The sequence below is a fragment of the Prionailurus bengalensis genome, chromosome B3, assembly GCF_016509475.1.
Source record: "Prionailurus bengalensis isolate Pbe53 chromosome B3, Fcat_Pben_1.1_paternal_pri, whole genome shotgun sequence".
Classification (NCBI taxonomy): Eukaryota; Metazoa; Chordata; class Mammalia; order Carnivora; family Felidae; genus Prionailurus; species Prionailurus bengalensis.
This window is the reverse complement of record NC_057355.1, coordinates 29,145,679-29,164,523: the sequence shown is the minus strand read 5'-3', so window position 1 is coordinate 29,164,523 and position 18,845 is coordinate 29,145,679. Positions and strand designations below refer to the sequence as shown.

Sequence of the window (18,845 nt, the reverse complement as noted above, 5' to 3'; positions counted from 1 at the left end):
TTTGCATTATCTTCAGTTTCCTTCATTAATATCTTATAGTTTTCAAAGTACAGGTCTTTTACATCCTTGGTTAAGTTTATTCCTAGATACTTTATTATTTTGGATGCAGTTGTAAACAGGACTATTGCTTATTTTCTTTTTTTTTGCTACTTCATTATTAGCGTCTAGAAAGGCAGTGGATTTCTGTATATTGATTTTATATTTTGTAACCTTACCGATTTATCAGTTCTAGCAGTTTTGGCGGAATCTTTATGTTTTCTTTTTTAAAAAAAAATTTTTTTTTTTTTATTTTTGAGAGACAGCATGAGCAGAGGAGCGGCAGAGACGGGGGATACACAGTGGGTTCTGTGCTGACAGCAGCAAGCCCAATGTGGGGCTCAAATTAATGAACTGTGAGATCATGACCTGATTTGAAGTCAGACACTCCACCAACTGAGCCACCCAGGCTCCCTGAGTCTTTAGGGTTTTCTATATATAGTATCATGTCATCTGCAAATATTGAAGGTTTTACTTCTTCCTCACCAATTTGGATGTCTTTGATTTCTTTTTCTTGTCTCAGTGCTGTAACTAGGACTTCCAGTACTATGTTGAATAAAAGCGTGAGAGTGGACCTCCTTGTCTTGTTCGGGCTCTTAGGGGGAAACTCTCAGGTTTCTGCTATTGTATATGATGTTAGCTGTGGATTTTTCATAGATGACCTTTATTGTGTTGAGGTATGTTCCCTCTAAACCTACTTTTTTGTATGTTTCTACCATGAATGGTTGTTGTACTTTGTCAAATGCTTTTCTGCATCCGTTGAAATGATCATATGGTTTTTATCCTTTCTTGTTGATGTGATGTATCACGTTGATAGATTTGTGAATGTTGAACCATGCTTGCATCTGGGAATAAATCCCACTTGATCCTGGTGAGTGATTTTTGTAATGTATCATTGCATTTGGTTTGCTAATACTTGTTGAGGATTTTTGCATCTATGTTCATCAGAGACATTGGCTTGTAGTTCTCTTTTTTCTGTAGTGTCTATCTGATTTTGGTAGCAGGGTAATAATGCTGGCCTCATAAAATGAATTTGGAATCTTCCATTTTGGGGGGATATCTTGAGAACAATAGGTATTAATTCTTTAAATGTTTGCTAGAATTCACCTGTGAAACCATCTGGTCCTGGATTTTTTTTTGTTGGGATTCCATTTCTTGCTGGTAATCAGTCTGGACAAACGTTCTGTTTCTTTCTGCTTAACTTTGGTAGGTTATATGTTTCTAAGTATTTATCCATTTCTTCTAGGTTGTCCAATGGGCTGGCATATAGTTTTTCATAATAATCTCTCATAATCCTTTGTATTTCTGTAGTGTCAATTATTGTTTCTACTCTTTCGTTTCTTATTTGAGTCTTCTCTTTCTCTCTTTTTCATGAGTCTGGTTAAAGATTTGTCAATTTTGTTGATCTCTATAAGAACCAACTTCTGGTTTCACTGATCTGTTGTATTGTTTGTTTGTTTGTTTTACTTTCTATATCCTTTTTTTTTCTTATCTAATAATTTACTTTTTATAATTTACACCCAAGTTAGTTAGCACATGGTGCAATAATGATTTCAGGAGTAGATACCTTAAGCCCCTTACCCATTTAGCCCATCCCCCTCCCACAACCCTTCCAGCAACCTTGTTTGTTCTTATATTTAAGAGTCTTTTATGTTTTGTCCCCATCCCTGTTTTATGTTATTTTTGCATCCCTTCCTTTATGTTCATATGTTTTGTATCTTAAAGTCCTCATATGAGTGAAGCCATATGATATTTGTCTTTCTCTAACTGACTAATTTTGCTTAGCATAATACCCTCTAGTTCCATCCACGTAGTTGCAAGTGGCAAGATTTTATTCTTTTTGATTGCCGAGTAATACTCCATAGTGCGTGCGTGTGTGTGTGTGTGTGTGTATGTGTGTGTGCACACTCCACATCTTCTTTATCCATTCATTCATTGATGGACATTTGGGCTCTTTGGCTACTGTTGATAGTGCTGCTATAAACATTGGGGTGCATGTGTCCCTTCGAAACAGCATACCTGTATCCTTTGGATAAATGCATAGTAGTGCAATTGCTGGGTCGTAGGGTTAGGGAACCTCTATACTGTTTTCTAGAGCGGCTACACCAGTTTGCATTCCCACCAGTGGTGCAAAAGAGATCCTCTTTCTCCACATCCTTGCCAACATATGTTGTTGCCTGAGTTGTTAATGTTGGCCATTCTGACAGGTGTGAGGTGATATCTCGTTGTTGTTTTGATATGTATTTCCCTGATGATGAGTAATGTTGAGCATTTTTTCATGTGTTGACTGGCCTTCTGAATGTCTTCTTTGGAGAAGTGTCTATTCATGTCTTTTACTCATTTCTTCACTGGATTATTTGTTTTTTGGATACTAACCCTTTATCTGATATGTCATTTGCAAATATCTTCTCCCATTCCGTCGGTTGCCTTTTAGTTTTGCTGATTGTTTCCTTTGCTGTGCAGAAGATTTTTATTTTGATGAGGTCCAAATAGTTTATTGTTGCTTTGGTTTCTCTTGCCTCCAGAGAGGTGTTGAGTAAGAAGTTGCTGCGGCCGAGGTCAGAGAAGTTTCTGCCTGCTTTCTCTTCGAGGATTTTGATGGCTTCCTGTCTTACGTTTAGTCTTTTATCCATTTTGGGTTTTGTGTGTGTGTGTGTAATGTGTAAGAAAGTGGTCCAGGTTCATTTTTCTGCATGTCGCTGTCCAGTTTTCCCAGCACCACTTGCTGAAGAGACTGTCTTTATTCCATTGGATATGCTTTCCTGCTTTGTCAAAGATTAGTTGGCCATATGTTTGTGGGTCCATTTCTGGGTTCTCTATTCTGTTCCATTGATGAGTGTCTGTTTTTTTTGCCAGTACCATACTGTGTTAATGATTACAGCTTTGTAATACAGCTTGAAGTCCAGGATTGTGATGCCTCCAGCTTTGGTTTTCTTTTTCAAGATTGCTTTGGCTATTTGGGGTCTTTTCTGGTTCCATACAAATTTTAGGATTGTCTGTTCTAGTTCTGTGAAGAATGCTCATGTTATTTTGATAGGTATTGCATTGACTATGTAGATTGCTTTGGGTAGTATTGACATTTTAACAATATTTGTTTTTCCTATCCAGGAGCATGGAATAATTTCCCATTTTTATGTGTCATCTTCAATTTCTTTCATAAGCTTTCTATAGTTTTCAGTGTATAGATTTTTCACCTCTTTGGTTAGATTTATTCCTAGGTATTTTACGGGTTTTGGTGCAATTGTAAATGAGATCAATTCCTTGATTTCTCTTTCTGTTGCTTCATTATTGGTGTATAGGAATGCAACCGATTTCTGTGCATTGATTTTATATCCTGTGACTTTGCTGAATTCATGGATCAGTTCTAGCATTTTTTTGGTGGAATCTTTTGGGTTTTCCATATACAGAATCATGTCATCTGTGAAGAGTGAAAGTTTGACCTCCTCCTGACCGATTGGATGCCTCTTATTTCTTTGTGTTGTCTGATTGCTGAGGCTAAGACTTCCAATACTATGTTGAATAACAGTGGTGAGAGTAGACATCCCTGTCTTGTTTCTGACTTTAGGGGGAAAGCTCTCACTTTTTCCCCACTGAGGATGATATTAGTGGTGGGTCTTTCATATATGGCTTTTATGATCTTGAGGTATGATCCTTCTATCTGTACTTTCTTGAGAATTTTTATCAAGAAAGGATGCTGCATTTTGTCAAATGCTTTCTCTGCATCTATTGAGAGGATCATGTGGTTCTTGTCCTTTCTTTTATTGATGTGATGTATCACATTGTTTTGCAGATATTGAACCAGCCCTGCATCCCAGGTATAAATCCCACTTGGTCGTGGTGAATAATTTTTTTAATGTATTGTTAGATCCAGTTGGCTAGTATCTTGTTGAGGATTTTTGCATCCATGTTCATCAGGGAAATTGGTCTATAGTCCTCCTTTTGAGTAGGATCTTTGTCTGATTTTGGAATCAAGGTAATGCTGGCTTCATAGAAAGAGTTTGGAAGTTTTCCTTCCATTTCTATTTTTTGGAACAGCTTCAAGAGAATAGGTGTTAACTCTTCCTTAAATGTTTGGTAGAATTCCCCTGGAAAGCCATCTGGCCCTGGACTCTTGTTTTTTGGGAGATTTTTGATTATTGATTCGATTTCCTTACTGGCTATAGATGTGTTCAAATTTTCTATTTCTTCCTGTTTCAGTTTTGGTAGTGTATATGTTTCTAGGAATTTGTCCATTTCTTCCAGATTGCCCATTTTATTGGCATATGATTACTTGTAATATTCTCTTATTATTGTTTTTATTTCTGCTGTGTTGGTTGTGATCTCTCCTCTTTCATTCTTGATTTTATTTACTTTGGTCCTTTCCTTTTTCTTTTTGATCAAACTGGCTAGGGGTTTATCAATTTTGTTAATTCTTTCAAAGAACCAGCTTCTGGTTTCATTAATCTGTTCTAGTGGTTTTTTTTGGTTTTGATAGCATTGATTCCTGCTCTAATCTTTATTTCCTGTCTTCTACTGGTTTTGAGTTTTATTTGCTGTTCTTTTTCCAGCTCTTTAAGGTGTAAGTTTAGGTTGTATATCTGTGAACTTTCTTCCTTCTTTAGGGAGGCCCAAATTGCTATGTACTTGCCTCTTCTGACCGCCTTTGCTGTGTCCCAGAGGTTTTGTGCTGTTGTGTTGTCATTTTCATTGGCTTCCATGTACTTTTTAATTCCTCTTTAACTTCTTGGTTACCCCATTCATTCTTTAGTACGGTGGTCTTTAGTATCCAAGTATTTGTTACCTTTCCATATTGTTTCTTGTGGTTGATTTTGAGTTTCATAGCATTGTGGTCTGCAAATATGCATGATATGATCTCGATGTTTTTGTACTTGTTGAGGGCTGATTTGTGTCCCAGTATATGGTCTATTCTGGAGAATGTTCCATGTGCACTGGAGAAGAATGTGTATTCTGTTGCTTTAGGATGAAATGTTCTGAATATATCTGTTAAGTCAATACGGTCCAGTGTCATTCAAAGCCATCGTTTCCTTGTTGATTTTCTGTTTAGATGATCTGTCCATTCTGTAAGTGGGGTGTTGAAGTCCCCTCCTATTATGGTATTATTATCAATGAGTTTCTTTATGTTTGTGATTAATTAATTTATATACATGGGTGCCCTCACATTTGGTGCATAAATGTTTACAATTGTTAGGTCTTCTTAGTGGATAGACCCCTTGATTATGATATAATGCCCTTCTTCATTTCTTGATACAGTCTTTATTTTAAAGTCTAGATTGTCTGATATAAGTATGGCTACTCTGGCTTTCTTTGGCAAACATTAACCTGATAGATGGTTATCCATCCCCTTACTTTCAATCTGAAGGTGTCTTTAGGTCTAAAGTGGGTCTCTTGTAAACAGCATATAGATGGGTCTTGTTTTGTTATCCATTCTGTTACCCTATGTCTTTTGATCAGAGCATTTAGTCCATTGACATTTAGAGTGAGTACTGAAAGATATGAATTTATTGCCATTATGTTGCCTGCAGAGTTGGAATTTCTAGTGGTTTTCTCTGGTCCTTTCTAGTCTTTGTTGCTTTTGGTCTTTTTTTTTTTTTTTTTCATCTTTTCTCCCCTCCGAGAGTCCACCTTAAAATGACTTGCAGGGCTGGTTTAGTGGTCATGAAATCCTTTAATTTGTATTTGTCTGGGAAACTTTTAATCTCTCCTATTTTGAATGACAGCCTTGCTGGATAAAGAATTATTGTCTGCACATTTTTCTGATTTAGCACATTGAACATATCCTGCCACTCCTGGCCTGCCACATTTCTGTGGTAGGTCTGCTGTTAACCTGATCTGTCTTCCCTTGTAGGTTAAGGACTTTTCTTGCTGCTTTCATGATTCTTTCCTTGCCTGAGCATTTTGTGAATTTGACTATGACAGGCCTTGTTTGATGATCGGTTTTTGTTGAATCAAATGGGAGTCCTCTGTGCTTCCTGGATTTTGATGTCTGTGTCTTTCCCCAGGTTAGGAAAATTTTCCACTATGATTTGCTCACATAACCCTTCTATCCCTGTTTCTCTCTCTTCATCTTCTGGTACCCCTATGGTTCTGATGTTGTTCCTTTTTAATGAGTCACTGATTTCTCTAATTCTTAAATCGTGCTCTTTTGCTTTAGTCTCCCTCTTTTTTTTCTGCTTCATTGTTCTCCATAAGTTTGTCCTCTATATCACTGATTTGGTGTTCTGTGTCATCCATCCTTCCGCTATGGCATCCATCGAGATTGCAGCTCAGTTATAGCATTTTTTATTTCATCCTAACTCTTATTGCTGCAGAAAGGGATTCTAATGTATTTTCAACCCAGCCAGTATTCTTGTTATTGTGATTCTAAATTCTGGTTCAGAAATCTTGCTTGTATCTGTGTTGATTAAGTCCCTGGCTGTCATTTCTTTCTGTTCTCTTTTGGGGTGAATTCCTTCGTGTTGTCATTTTGAAGGAAGAGAAGGAATTAAAACTGCAAAAAAAATTAAAATTTAAATTTAAAAACTAAAAACAACACAAAAACATCAAGTAAAGGATGCTATTTCTTAGGTGTACTCTGCTGTGGTTGTTGAAAGGAGCTTGACAGATTAGAGAAAAAAGGGAATGATAAGAAAAGAAAAAAAAAAGAAATGTTTGATAATTTGAAAAAATGAGTACAATGAAATAAAATGAAATGATGGAAGTAAAAAAATATAATTTGAAAAATTTACAAAAAGTTAAAAAATATAGTAGAGAAAATAAAGAGAAATATTTTTAATAAAAATTAAAAATAAATATAAATTTTTTCTCTTTCTGTATTCATGAATTAAGAGAAGAAAATAATTAAATAGATGGACCAGCAAAAAGACTGAAGTATGATTGAAATTATACTGGTTTCCCTTAGAAGTCAAACTATGAAGTGCTTTACAGTCCATAAACTAAGCAGGCAGAGAGACTTGTGGTGTTCCTGAAGAGCGAGGTTGGCCCAGTTTGGTGGGGCTTAGTGTAACAGCTCAGTTCTCCACTGGATGGCGCTGCTTAGCTTACTGGGGTGGATTGTTGTAGCGCATGTAGGTGTGTATGTGCATGAGTGGGAGGGGTGAAAATGGCATCACCCACCTACCCAGTCTTTAGTATCAGAACCCTGTGCTCCCCCCAACCAGCAATTGTGCACCCCTCCTTTGTCTCCAGCTTCCTACCACTCCTCACTTTTACACTGTCCGTGACCAAGCTGTCAGATTGCCAGGCGGCACCTCCCTCCTGAGTTTTATCTCAGATGCGGCTGTGTTTCCCAACCCCTCACTTCTGAGGGATTGTGGCTTTGACCCATTCTGACCCTCTTGGGGAGGGTCTTACTGAGCAATGGCCGGGTGCTGGCCCACCCCCAGGAATGTTCACGAGACCATGCTGCTGCCGATGCCCAGAGACTGTGGCTGGGTGCCAGCCCACCCCAGAAAAAGTTCACACAATCATGTAGCAGCAGTGTTTCAGGGATTATGGTTAATCACAACACATATCTGGCACCAGGCTTCCCCCTTAACATCTTTGTTCCAGTATCAGTAAATGTGGTTCTGGAACACAGGACCTGCTGAAACAAAGGGTCCTCTGGGCCCTTCACCTTTGGAGTGGCCGCACAGCCTTTACCAAATGTCCTCCCAGCAGGGGAACTGTCTCTCCCTTTCTGGCCCAAGGGCCCTTTGGACCTTGCTCTCTGCTCCTGGGTATTGGCCCTTCCCACCAGAGCACCTCCAGGTATTGAGCTGTGGAGTTTCAGACTCTGCTCTCCCCCTGTTTATAGAGTCTTAATGGAATTTAAACCCTCTCTTTTCTCCTTTATCCCTTTTTTGTTCAGTCCCTTGCATACTCTTTTCTCTCCAGCTGCTTTCAGGCAGTGGGGGTGGGGGGATGCTTTTGTTACTCTCCCCGCCCCCCAATCTCTCTCCTCTCTCCACAAGCAAAAACAGCTCCCTGCCCTCTGTGACTTTCTCCCCCAGTTCATCTTTCCATGCCGCATACCTGCTGAGTTCTGTGGTTCAGGTTGTGCAGATTGTTGTGTTAATCCTCAAATGAGTTTTCTAGGTGTGCAGGTTGGTTTAGTGTTGATCTGGCTGTATTTCAGGGACGAGAGATGCAAAAAAAAACCTTCCATGCTATTCTGCCATCTTGGCCCCTTGAGAATATATCATTTATTTCTGCTCTAATCTTTAGTATTTCCTTCTTTCTTCTGGCTTTGGGGTTTGTTTATTGTTCTTTTTCTATATACTTTATGTGTAATGTTAGGTTGTTTATTGGAGATTTTTCTTCTTGAGGTAGGCATGTATTGTAACCTTTTGTCCTTAGGACTGCTTTTGCTGCATCCCAAAGATTTTAGATCATTTTGTTTCCAATTTCATTTGTCTCTAATTGTTTTTTACTTCTTCTTTGATTTTTTGGTTGATGCATTCATTGTTTAGTAGCATGTGGTTAATCTCTATTTATTTGCATTTTTCCAGATTTTTGTTGTTGTTGTTGATTTCTAGTTTCATAGCATGGTCAGAAAAGGTGCATGGTATGACTTCAGTCTTTCTGAATTTGTTGGGACTTGTTTTGTGGCCTAACATGTCTGGAGAATATTTTAAATGCATTTGAAAAGAATGTGTTTTCTGCTTTTTAGGATGGAATATTCTGAATATATGTTAGATCTATCTGGCCCAATGTGTTATTCAAAGCCACTTTGCCTTGTTTTTGTGTCTGGATGATCTATCCATTGATGTAGGTGGGGTGTTAAAGTCCCTCCTTTATGTTTATTTGTGGCTTTATGTATATGGATGCTTTCATGTTGGGTGTATAAATATTTGCAATTATTTTATCTTCTTGTGGTCATATAGTGTCTCTTTTTGTTTCTTGTTACAGTCTTTGTTTGTAAAGTCTATGTTGTCTGATATAAATATTGCTTCTGTGGCTTTCCTTTCACTTCCACTTGCATGATAAATACTTTCCATCTTTTTTCACTTTTAGTCTGCATGTGTCTTTAGGTGTGAAATGAGTCTCTGGTCTTGCTTTTTCATCCATTCCATCACCCTGTGTGTTTTGATTGGAGTGTTTAGTCCATTTACATTCAGAGTAATTATTGATAGATATGTATTGACTGCCATTTTTTTTTTACTAGCTTTATGGTTGTTTTTGTAGTTCTCTTCTCTAATGGTTTGCTGCCTTTTTTTAGTTCTACTAGATTCCTTTCTATTTATTTTTTGCATATCTGTTATTGGGTTTTGACTAATGGCTTTGACCATTAGGTTTATATATAACATCTTATGCATATAGCAGTCTATAATACGTTTGAGCCCATTCTAAAAGCACTCAGTTTTTACTCTTCTCCGCCCCCCCACCCCATTTTAGATGCATGGTATCATACTTCACATTTTTCTTTTATTTTTTGAATCCTTTGACTGATTATTATACATATACTTACTTTTACTGCTTTTGTGCTTCCTACTTTTCTTACTCCTGTTTATGGTCTTTCGTTTCCACTCAAAGAGTCGACTTTAACATTTCTTATCAGGCTGGTTTAGTAGTGATGAATTCCTTTAGCTGTTGTTTTTCTGGGAAAGTTTTTATTTCTCTTTCTATTCTGAATGATAGCCTTGCTAGATAGAGTATTCTTGGTTGCTGGTTTTTTCTTTCAGCACCTTGAATATATCATGCCACTCCCCTCTGGCCTGCATAGTTTCTGCTGAAAAGCCTTATTTTGTTTCCCTTGTATGTGACTGATTTCTCTTGCTGCTTTTAAAATTCTCTCTTTATCACTACTTATGGACATTTTAATTTTTGTGTCTTGGTATGGTCCTACTTGGGTTGATTTTATTGACGGCTCTCTGTGCCTCCTGGATCTGGATGTCTTTTTCTTCCCCATATTTAGGAAATTTTCAGCTATTATTTCTTCAAATAAATTTTCTGCCTCCTTTTCTCTCTCTTCTTCCGGGGTCTGTATAACATGAATGTTATTATGCTTGATGGGATGTCTCTGAGGTCCCTTACTCTATTTTCATTTTTAAAAAATTTTTATTTAAAATCCAGTGAGTAAACATACAGTGTAATATTAGTTTCAGGTGTACAATATAGTGATTCAACAGTTCCATACAACACCTGGTGCTCATCACAAGTCTACTCCTTAGTCCCCAATCACCTATTTAACCCATCCACCCACCCACCTCCCTTCTGGTAACCATCAGTTTGTTCTCTGTACTTAAGAGTATGTTTCTTGGTTTGTCTCTCTTTTTTCCCTATGCTTGTTTGTTTTGTTCCTTAAATTCCACATATAAATGAAATTATGTGGTATTTCTTGTTCTCTGACTGACTTATTTTGCTTAGCATAATACTCTCTAGCTCCATCCACATCATTGCAAATGGCAAGATTTCATTCATTTTTATGGCTGAGTAATATTCTCTTGCATATATATACACCACATCTTCTTTATCCATTTATCAGTCAGTGCACATTTGGGCTCTTTGCTATTGTAGATAATGCTAGTTATAAACATCGAGGTATGTATATCCCTTTGATTTAGTGTTTTATATTCTTTGGGTAAAACCTAGTAGTGTAATTGCTGGATTGGAGGGTAGCTCCATTTTTAACTTTTGAGGAACTTTCGTACTGTTTTCCAGCGTGGCTGCACCAGTTTGCATTCCTACTGACAGTGTAAGCGGTGTTCCCCTTTCTCCACATCCTTGCCAATATCTGTTGTTTCCTGTGTTGTCTATTTTCATTTTTTATTTGTTTTTATATCTCCTTTTCAGCTTGATTGCTTTCTGTTACTCTGTCCTCCATGTCACTGATCCATTCTTCTGCTGCCTCTAGTATTTTATTCCATCTAGCATACTTTTAATTTCCGTTATTGAATTTTTCATCTCTGATTGGTATTTTTTTAATGTTTTCTATATCTTTGTTGTAGATCTCACTGTGGTCCTCCACTGTTTTCTCAAGTACAGTGAGTATCTTTATGACCAATACTTTAAATTCTCTATCAGGTATTTTACTTATCTTCATTTTGTTTAGCTCCCTTGCTATGATTTTGTCCTGTTCTTTCATTTGCAACATATTCCTCTGTCTTCTCATTTTGTCTAATTCACTGAGTCTGTTTCTATGGTTTAGGAAAGTCAGCAACATCTTTTGCTCTTAAAAGTAGTAGCTTTTTGGGGCGCCTGGGTGGCTTGGTCGGTTAAGCGTCGACTTCAGCTCAGGTCATGATCTCGCGGTCCGTGAGTTCGAGCCCCGCGTCGGGCTCTGTGCTGACAGCTCAGAGTCTGGAGCCTGTTTCAGCTTCTGTGTCTCCCTCTCTCTCTGCCCCTCCCCTGTTCATGCTCTCTCTCTCTCTCTCTCTCTCTCTCTCTCAAAAATAAATAAACGTTAAAAAAAATTTTAAAAAGTAGTAGCTTTTTAAAGAAGTCCTACAGTGTCCTGCACTGCAGTGTCCTCTGTTCACCATTGTCTTCTATGTGTGTTTTATGCCCTTCTTTTGTGGCCGAGCCACCTTTGTCTTCAGTCCAGTCAACTGTAGTGGTTCTCTTAGCCTGTTGTGGGCAGGGTTTGATCCTTGTGTTGTTAGTGGGCCAGTCTGAGGCCACCTTGGGCTTGAATTGAGTTGGACCAGGTGCCTGCCAGAGCTGTAATAACTGAACTCCCTATATCACCCCCTGAGAAGCTTTCACTGATGGGCAGGGACCTGTAGTCAGACCTGACATCTGCCCCTGGCCCACTGCTGTGGCTGCAGTTGGATTGGTGTGTGTAGTTATCTTCCTCTTTTCCCAGTACAGGAGTCATTTTGGAGTGATGGTGGATCCTGTCAGGGCTGCCATACTCTGCCAGGCTTGTGGCACTGCCTTGGATGGCCTCTTGCCAAGGTCACATTAGAAAGTTGTTATCTGCAGGAGAATGTGGTGTGTAGTGTGTGCTGCCAGCCAGCATTGTGCTGGTCTGCTGTGGCAGGGGACCTGCAGCTACCTGGGAAAACTCCTGCAGGGTCCAGGCTGGGATGCAGGGGGCAGGTCTGCAGAAGAGCAAGATGGGTGCATGCTGTTAGCAAGCTAGGGGAATGGTAATGCTGCACTGGTTCCTGCATGTGTCTGTGTATCTAGACAGGGGCAGGGAGAGAAATGCTGCTCACCAGCTCTTTTGTTCTTGGAGAAGTCTCCTAAGGATCCCTGCCCTGCACAAGCTGAGATTAGTAAATAAGTCTTCCTGTGTACCCCAAGCATTTTTCAAACTGCTGCTTATATGCTGTATCTCAGTGAGGCTGTTTGTTGTGCTGTGTTTTTAAGGGTTGGGACTCAGTTTCCTCTTGCCCTCCCAGCTCTTCTAGAGCTGAATGCTGCTTTAAAATTTTTTTTTTAATTTTTTTTTCAACGTTTATTTATTTTTGGGACAGAGAGAGACAGAGCATGAACGGGGGAGGGGCAGAGAGAGAGGGAGACACAGAATTGGAAACAGGCTCCAGGCTCTGAGCCATCAGCCCAGAGCCTGACGCGGGGCTCGAACTCACGGACTGCGAGATCGTGACCTGGCTGAAGTCGGACGCTTAACCGACTGCGCCACCCAGGCGCCCCTAAAATTTTTTTTAATGTTTATTTATTTTTGAGAGAGAGGGACAGAATGTGAGCATTACAGGGGCAGAGAGAGGGGAAGACACAGAATCTGAAGCAGGCTCCAGGCTCTGAGCTGTCAGCACAGAGCCTGATGCGGGGTTTGAACTCACGAACCATGAGATCATGACCCAGGCTGAAGTCAGACACTTAACCAACTGAGCCACCCAGGGGCCCCATGAATGCTGATTTTTTAAGTTCCAGGGGCACCTGGCTGGCCCAGTCGGAAGAGCGTGCAACTCTTGATCTTGGGGTTGAGTTTGAGCCCCACACTGGGTACAGAGATTACTTAAAAATAAAACCTTAAAGTGATTGTAAGAACCTGTGAACTTAGGCCCCTCTGTTTTTCACAGCCAAATGTTATGGGAATTAGTCTTCCCGGCTTGGGACCTAAGTGCCTGATGTGGGATCTGCTCCTCTCCCCTCTCCACACCTTTGGCGTCCCCCTACCTCCCCTGGAGTTTCATGGGTTAATTTGGCTCCTGACCACATTTCTGCGCTTCATACCCTCTTCAGTGTGGCGTTTTCTCTACATTTAACTGTGAAGAGTTTGTTCTTCTAGACTTCTGGTTATTTTCTGCTTTATTTACTCTGATGTGGGTGTTCTCTAGGTGTAACTTTGGGACAAGGTGAGCCTAGAATCCTACTCTGTTTTCTCTGGACATCCCTGAAACTTTTTATCCCCTAATGTTTATTCATTTTTGAGAGACAGAGAGAGAGAGAGAGAGAGAGAGAGAGAGGAGAGAGAGAGAGAATATGGGGGAGGAGTAGAGAGAGAGACACAGAACCTGAAGCAGGCTCCAGGCTCTGAGCTGTCAGCACAAAGCTGGACGTAGAGCTTGAACTCATGAACTGCGAGATCATGGCCTGAGCTGAAATTGGATGCTTAACCAATGAGCCACCCAGGTGCCCCAGAAATGTCTTCTGTATTTTTATACCACAAAAGCTAAAATAAGAGCCTTGGTATAAGGAAACTATTCTTATGTATTTGAGTACAGAAAGGTCCATGTAGTATGATAAAAGGCATTTGAAAGAAAGATCTCATTTCCAGTTTCCCTTTTGATGAAGTGAGGCCAGCGTTGTCTCACTGTTTCCTTTCACCAGGTGCCTTGGAATTAACAGAAATGGAAGAGAGTAGTTAGGGCTCAGACTTTCTAGCCAGCTAGTACTATAGTGAGTGACCATAACTAGCTGTTCTTTAACAATGTGTTGGGTTTTAAATTTATCAATTGGGAACTTCTTGATGAATTTGTTTTTTATACTAATAGAATTTTACTGAGGTGTAATTTATATGCAATAAAGAGTACAGATCTTAAGAATTGAGCTTAATTAATTTTGAAGAATGTGTAGCCACCACTTCAGTCAAGATACAGAACATTTCCATTACCCTAGAAAATTCCTGCCAGTCAAATCCCTGCTCCCAGAGGCAGCCACTGTTTTTATTACCCACTCTTAACTTTGCCTGTTCTTGAACATCATTTAAATATAATCATTTGGTTTATACTATTTTGTATGTGGCTTTTTAAGCTTAGTATTATTATGTTTTAGAGATTCATTTATGTTATTATTTGTGTCAGTTCTTTAAATTGCTGAACATTATTCAGTAGTATGACTGTACCAGAGTTTGTACACCCATACTCCTGGTAATGGGCCATGGATTATTTTTTGGTTTCTGACTATTAAAAATAAAGCTGGTGTGGATATTCTTGGACAAGTCTTTTTGTGGACATAGGCCTTCATTTCTCTTGGATATACTTAGGATTCCTGGGTCATAGGTTAATTGAATGTTTAACATTAAAAACAGCAATAATGGTTATACCATTCAACACCCTCACCAGTAGTATATGAGAGCTCCCAATTGCTCTGCTTCCTTACACTTGCTATCATCGGTTCTTTTTAAATTTTCTTATTAATTTTTTTAATGTTTAATTTTGAGAGAGAGAGAGAGAGAGAGAGAGAGAGAGAGAGAGAGAGATAGTGTGAGCGGGGGAGGGGCAGAGAGAGAGGGAGGCACAGAATCAGAAGCAGGCTCCAGGCTCTGAGCTGTCAGCACAGAGCCTATCGCAGGGCTTGAACCCATGAACTGTGAGATTATGACCTGAGCCAAAGTTGGATGCTCAACCAACTAAGCCACCCAGTTGCCCTGATATTATCAGTTCTTTTAATTTTGGCCTTTGTGAGGTTGTGTGATGTCCCATTTCAATTTTCATTTGCATATCTGTGATAGCTAATGACATTAACACTTTTTCATATGCTTATTGGCTGTTTGAAAAAACGTTTTTATCGTTTCCAAATCTTTTGCCCTGTTTAAAAATTGTTCTAAGAAATCTTCACAAAGCTGTGAAGATACTCTCCAATTTTTCTTTCAGAATTTTTATAGTTTTAGCTTTCACAATTAGGCCTATGATCCATCTCAAATTAATTTTTGAATACGATGTGAGGTAGGGGACTAAAGTTAAAGACTTATCCAGAACTAGTACAGACTCACTTCTATTGTATTTATTGGTCAGAGAAGTCATCAGGCAGTCCAGATTCAAGATGGGGAGAAACACTCCACCTATTTATGAAAGAATAACGTGTGCATACAGAGAAAGAGGAATTAGTGTGGGCCATTTTTGGAGATAAGCTACTATGTTAATCTGAAGTAAGATTGACTTTAGTATATCAACCTTGTATCCTGTGATCTTGCTCAATTTACTTATTCTAGTAGCTTGTGGGTTATTTTGGGTTTTCATATACATAGTCTTGTCACAGGTGAATAATGACAGCTGTACTTCCTCCTTTCCAGTTTTTATGCCTTATTTCTTTTTATTGCCTAATGTACTGGTAGAGACCTGTATAATGTTGAATAGAAGTAGTAAGATTGGATGTCCTGACCTTACTTGTAATTTTAGGGGAAAATTTTTCAATATTTCAATATTAAGTATGATGTTAACATTAGGTTTTTATTAGATACTGTTTATTGGATTGAGGAAATTTTTCTAGTTTGTGGATATTTTTCTACAGGTGTTGAATTTTATCAAATGCCTTTTCTGTACCTTATTGAGGTGATGGTATGCTTTTTCTACTTTATTTTGTTACTGTGGTGAATTATATTAATTCTTGTGGAGAATAAGCTTAGGAATTCCCTGAGCTTGCACCTATGGGTTAACAAGGCATAAAGAATTACAAAGCCATAGGATGCTCACACCCAAGTTTGGGTAAACAAGATTAGGCAAATAAGGATGGAGAAGAGGGGCTAAGGCCTCCAGAATAGAGTAGGGGGTGCAAAGGCCCCAAGAATAGAGCGGGGGCAAAGGCCCCCAATACAAAGGTATATGAGGTAAGCAAGATTAGGTATTCAGGGCAAAAGCGCCCCCAATTTATTACTACAGCAGAAAGCTGCTTTCACAGGAAGGAAGGGCCAAATTAGGGAAACAGGTAAATAGGGCTATAGACTGCTGTGCTGCAGGTGAAGCTGCCCAGACTGGAGCTGATTTACAAAGAAAGGTGCCTTGTTAACCCTGAGGTTGCATGCTCTGTCTTACCCCTAGGCTAGCTAAGATAAATAGACACGGTGCCTCCTGTCTGCTGTTAACAACCATCTGCCCATCCGCCCAGTGCCAGGATTTTGTTTTGTATTAACCCAAACCTCTAAACCCTAATATCTTCAAGACCCTCTTCCCCTTACATCCATGAGTTAATGTTCACACATTTATTGTCTCTTTGTGCACGTCCATCACCATGTTTGTAAGCCTTGCTGATCCTAATAAAAATGGAGCGAGGACCCTTAATCAGGACTCTTGTCTTTTCCCAGACATTAGCCATCTCTCTCATTTGAATTCTGCATCTGCTTTCTTGCTGGCCAAGAAAGAACTTTAGACTTAGAGTCTATGACAGATTCATATTTGTTAAACTAACCATGCATGCTTGTGATAAATTCCACTGGTCATGATAAATTATCCTTTTACCATATCACTGAATTCACCTTGCTAATATTTTGCTTAGGATTTTTAATTTTTCAGTTCATGTTCATGAGGATTAATGGTAATTTTATTTTAATATTCTTGTTAAGTTTTGGTGTCAGAGTTATATTGGCTTCAGTAAAATGAGTTGTGAGATGTGTATTTTTTCTCTATTCTCTGCAAGTTTGTATAAAATTGTTATCAGTTTTTCCTTAAATATTTGGTGAGATTTACCAGTAAAGCCATCAAGGCATGGTGTTTTCTTTGTGGGAAGATTTAAAATTTTTATTTTTTTATTTATTTTTGAGAGAGAGAGAGTGACAGAGTGCAAGAAGGGGAGGGACAGAGAGAAGGGGACACAGAATCTGAAGCAGGCTCCTGCCTCTTAGCTGTCAGCACAGAGCCCGATGCAGGGCTCGAACTCACAGACTGTGAGATCATGACCTGAGCTCAAGTTGAACGCTTAACCAACTGAGCCACCCAGGTGCCCCTAAAATTTTTTTAATGTTTATTTATTTTTGAAAGAGAGAGAGAGCAAGCAAGCAGAAGAAGGGGAGGGGTAGAGAAAGAGAGAGGGAGACACAGAATCTGGAAGAGGCTCCAGGCTCTGAGCTGTCAGCACAGAGTCCAACCCAGGGCTTGATCCCACAAACTGTGAGATCAAGTCCAGAGCCAAAGTAGGATGCTTACTGACTGAGCCACCCAGGCACCCCTAGATTTCTATTTCTTATGCCACTTTCAGAAATTTTTACTTTTTTTTTAAAGTTTTTTTTTGTTTGTTTTTTGTTTCTAACATTTTTATTTATTTCTTTTGAGAGAGAGAGAGAGAGAGAGAGAGAGAGAGCGCACACATACAAGCAAGGGGAGGGGCAGAGAGAAAGGGAGAGGGAGAATCCCAAGCAGGCTCTGGACTCTCAGAGCAGAGTCCAACGTGGGCTCAATCTCATGAACTGTGAGGTCATGACCTATGCCAAAATTAAGAGTTGGAGGCTCAACCAACTGAGCTTCCCAGGCACTCCTGGAAAGTTTTACTTTCACAGGAATTTTGTTTCATCTAAGTCATCAAATATAATGGCATGAAATAATTCATAGCAGGCTTTTATTAAAATGTATGAATCATTGTAATGATGTTGCCTTTTTTATTCCTGATATTGGTAGTTTGTTTGTATGTTCTCTTTTTCCTCTTTATCTAGTCTGACAACCTATGTCTTTTATTTGAGGTATTTAGTCCATTTGTCCTTAATACTTTTTTAGTATATGTGCTGCCAAAGCGAGCACATTTGTCCTTAATACTTAATGATAGAATGATAGGAGAGGGCATAAGTCTTCCATCTTGCTCTTTAATATCTGTTTCTCCCACCTGTTTTTTGTTTTATGATTCGTACTTTCTGACTTTCTGCCTTGATGGTTAAGCAAGTTTTTTTGTTGTTGTTTTAAATTTTTAAAATTTATTTATTTTGAGAGGGAGTGCAAGTAGAGGAGGGGCAGAAAGAGAGAGAGAGAGAGAGAGAGAGAGAGAGAGAGAGAGAATCCCAAGCAGGCTCTGCACTGCCAGCACAGAGTCTGACATGGGACTCGACCCCACAAACCATGAGAAAGTGACCTCAGCCAAAACCAAGAGCTGGACGCTTAACCAACTGAGCCACCCAGCTGCCCCAGTTAAGCAAGTCTTTTAAAAAATATTCCATTTTATCTCCTTTATTGGTGTTTTAGCTATACCTGTGTATAATTTTTTTTAGCTGTTCCAGTGACAACAATAAGCATTCTTACATTGTCACAATTTACCTTGAACTATTAATCATTTCAGATGTGTAACAATATTATGTTATATTTCCATTTCTTCTCTGCTGTTCTTTAAGTTATTGCTGGCATAAATTTCTACTTGTATTATAAATCTTACCATCCATTTTTATTATTTTTGCTAAAAATAAGTTTGTATTTGCCTATATGTTTGCCACATAGTGTTCTTCATTCCTTCTTTTTTTTAATATATGAAATTTATTGTCAAATTGGGTTCCATACAATACCCAGTGCTCATCCAAAAAAATGCCATCTTCAATACCCATCACCTCCCCTCCCCTCCCTCCCACTGCCCATCAACCCTCAGTTTGTTCTCAGTTTTTAAGAGTCTCTTATGCTTTGGCTCTCTCCCACTGTAACCTTTTTGTTTTTCCCTTCCCCTCCCGCATGGGTTTCTGTTAAGTTTCTCAGGATCCACATAAGAGTGAAAACATATGGTTATCTATCTTTCTC

The 18,845-nt window shown here is 39.1% G+C and overlaps 1 long non-coding RNA gene across 2 annotated transcripts in view; it reads left to right on the top strand.

Moving 5' to 3' along the window:
- Positions 1-12,482, top strand: part of LOC122468374 — a 29,177-nt gene extending 16,695 nt beyond the window's left edge. For both annotated transcript variants that reach the window (XR_006293225.1, XR_006293224.1), the window contains exon 4: positions 12,435-12,482. This is a non-coding gene — a long non-coding RNA (uncharacterized LOC122468374). The remainder of the gene's footprint in view (positions 1-12,434) is intronic.
- The last annotated feature ends 6,363 nt before the right edge of the window (positions 12,483-18,845 follow it).